Consider the following 3,600-nt stretch of genomic DNA (forward strand, 5'->3'; position numbering starts at 1 on the left):
TTCATGACTTTAAAGAAAAGAAAATAGTATCCAAACATTAATATGACAGAACAATTGAAAGAAATGAGAATATCCTTTTAAAAAACTGCTTGGGAGATATGATAGCCATCTTTACGTGTTTGAAAGATTTGAAAGATTGTTTCTGGAAGGAAGGATTTATCATGTATATTTAAGAGTAGTGCTTCTCCAACTGTAGTGTGACTGTGAATCACCTGGGATTTGTTAATGCTGACCCTGATTCAGCAAGCTTGAACTGAAGATTTTACATTTCTAACAGGTTTCTAGCTGATGATGAGACTGACTGGTCTAATAACCTCATTTTGAATAGCAAGGCCAACATATAAAATAAGAATAATGGCAAGAAATTAGAGGAAGGCAGTATCAGCTCAGATTTTAAAAAGTTACCGTCATTTCAAGCTGTCCAATATAAAAATGTTCTGCCTTTTGAAAAAGTAGATTTCTCTTTATCTTAACTATTTGAAGAGAGTAAATAACTATCAGTGGTATCAAAGAGGGAATTATTAAATGGAATATGTTTGATTAGATGACAAGTTAGGTCTCTTCTACTTAAAATTCAATAATTCTCTACTTGAACAAGAATACTTAAAGATAACTTTTGTACATTTGCAACCTGAACTATCTTTTCACAGGAAATGTAATCATTAATGTCTCTAAGTTGTTTTTATATTTTTTTAATTTAAAAAAAGAAAATTTAAGATATTCAGGGAAGTTAATCTTAGTATTTATATAAAATGAAAGAAGAATTCAGTTATCTATACAGTAGTTCATATAATGCTATCTCATGAGAATCCACACATTACCAAGGTTGGTTGGATGGTTTTTGTTACAAAATGTTAGATTGATAGAAATTAAATTACAGATAGTTATAAAATTTGCAATAAAGTCAAATATGTTGTTCTTAAGAGCATAATTTGAAAATACAGTAAAACTCTTTAAAAAAAAAAAAAACTTCAAGAGACTCAAAGAAAGAGGTGAACTTACAATACAGATTTGCTCTGATAATTAAAAAAATGCTGAGGGATACCATAGGTGGTTTCCTTATCTACCTTTAGTAAATTTAAGTCAACACCTGATCCCAATTTTAAAATAGTTTTCCCAAACACAGTAAAAATGTATTCCAGGTAATAAAAGAAATAATGGCACACATAGACAGTCAATAAATATTCACTGGATCTAAGTAAAGTTATGTAGTCAGTGATTCTCAAGCAAGGATGAGGGTTTCCTTTCCTAGGGGAAAAAATGTATCAGAATTTCTAAGAAGAAAGGAATTGTTTTCTCAAATACTACCATCTTCCAGAGATTCTTGTGTGGCCTCTCCTTAGATAGAAAATAGAGTTTGAGGGTATTGACTACTTCCTTTTCTGACTGAGTCTTGCTGAAGCAGAGGAAATGTAATGAACCACTGAAAAGGTTTTATGTAAATTAAAGTTGTAAAGCCAGTTTCAAATTGTATTCTGCTACTGATTAAAGAAAGTAAAGCATAGACTATAACCTTGGAACTATATGGATAAAAACTTAGAGAATCCATTGGATTTCGTTTAAGTAGAACTCTAGTGAGCCATACATTGTAAAGATTTTTAGGGAAGGTGAATGAAACAGAATAACCACTCCAAAAACAGATTTCTCCAGCTGGATACATGGTCAACATTCACTGTCGATCTTGGCTAAATTTCTACTGTAAACCAAAGATATAAAAAGGGATATATGTGTACTCCTTTACCCACTTTTTCTTTCCTAGCAGCAGCAGTCCAATAGAGTAATTTGTAAACATAAAAACAACATTAAAGCATGAAGGAATTTGGATATAAAACTGTAAGAAAATAATGTCTCACATTTGTCATATACTGAAAGTATTAAACAGGACCCTTCCATATATTTCTTAGCAGTTTGCTTTCAGTCTTAAGTGCTATTTCCTCAGGGTTTCATACAAATTTGACCTCTCAATCCCAGATCAATTGATTTCCTAGGAGTCATTTGTATGTAATAGCAGGTGTCCCAGTATAAATAATGGGTGGATAGAAGTATAATATCTACATCAGAAGACCTTGTTCTACTCTGTGCTATCAGACCAACTGCAGTGTTCTACTAGAGGCCACGACTAGAGAGGGATGCAGATAAATAGAATATTTTCAGAGAGAAGTGTCCAGCAAGGAGAATCCAAATGAACCAAAGCATAAGACAAAAGAATTTAAAGGTAGAAAAGGACACATATTCACACTCAGGGAACAGATTGAAGGTACAGCTCTACCACCTGCACTTTTTGACAATAGGCAAGTAATTTCACCTCTCTGAAATTTGGTATCATTTGTGAAATGGAGATCCAATACTTATCGAATCTTACATGATTGTTGTGAAAATTAAATGCAGTTGAATACGTGAGCATATTAAATACAATAGGATATGTAAAATTCCATTTATCTCTTCATGGACACCTCCTGACATCATCAAACTGTCTGGCCTAATCTGATCCCAAAAGCCCCATTCCCTTTTCAGAATAAGTTGACATCCCCTGTGTAGTATATCAAGAAATCCTGGCTGGGCACAGTGGCTTGCGTCTGTAACCCCAGCCCTTTGGGAAGTGGAGGCGGGCGGATCGCCCAAGGTCAGGAGTTGGAGACCAGCCTGGCCAATATGGAGAAACCCTGTCTCTACTAAAAATACAAAAATTAGCTGGGCGTGGTGATGGGAGCCTGTAATCCCAGCTACTTGGAAGGCTGGTTGACACAGGAGAGTCATTTGAACCCAGGAGGCAGAGGTTGCAGTGAGCCGAGATCCCATCACCACACTCCAGACTTCAGCCTGGGCAACAGTGCGAGACTTGGTCTTAAAAAAAAAAAAAAAAAAAAAAAAAAAAAAAAACCTTTGTGAAAGGAAATTTGTAAAGATTTTATTTTGCAAATCTAAAATAAGGATCCACATTTATATTTTGATGTGTACATAGAATTGTCTCTCAGTCCAGAATTGCTTTTTAGAAAGGCAGGGAGGCATTTTTATTATACGGAAGTTTGGTTATCTACCTCCTTAACCTGTTTCTCTGATAATAGCAAAGTATAAGCATAACAATATCATTTTTTAATAATAATTTTAAAATTTGTGGTCATTTAGAGATAGGATGGTTAGAATTTTTTCTCTCGAACTATCTGGGGAAAATAAGGAAATTAATATAATAAACATGATAGCAAGGTCAGTCTTTAACTTGTTTAAGAATAAATGCTTTTCAGTCACTTTAGAAGCATCTACTCAAACAAAAACAAGTGAGGTATAAATTAGAAATTGCATTTATTCATAAAAGGATAATGACTGTTAGACTACTTGAGACTGATATTTCTTTGAAAAATCATAAAGAGGCTATTCACTATGTTGGTCTCTTGAACCATTATTATGAAGTATGTTTTATGTCCAATAGTTTGTATGTAACAATAAATTTGTGATATTTATGTTCTAAGATCTTAGAAAACACCTTAAGATCTTTGCATCTTCTATAGTTTTATATTTATATTTAGTTACTTGTATGAAAGCACATAACCAACTTGTTTAAAACACTGTATTGCTTCAAAGTAACTTTTGCTTTTTGCTGTC

General features: G+C 33.3%; 1 protein-coding gene across 2 annotated transcripts in view; it reads left to right on the top strand.

The window, feature by feature from the left end:
• Nucleotides 1-3,600, top strand: part of SNX16 (sorting nexin 16) — a 42,986-nt gene that overhangs the window by 23,294 nt on the left and 16,092 nt on the right. The window lies entirely within an intron of this gene.

This window comes from Macaca thibetana, chromosome 8, assembly GCF_024542745.1.
Source record: "Macaca thibetana thibetana isolate TM-01 chromosome 8, ASM2454274v1, whole genome shotgun sequence".
Lineage (NCBI taxonomy): Eukaryota > Metazoa > Chordata > Mammalia > Primates > Cercopithecidae > Macaca > Macaca thibetana.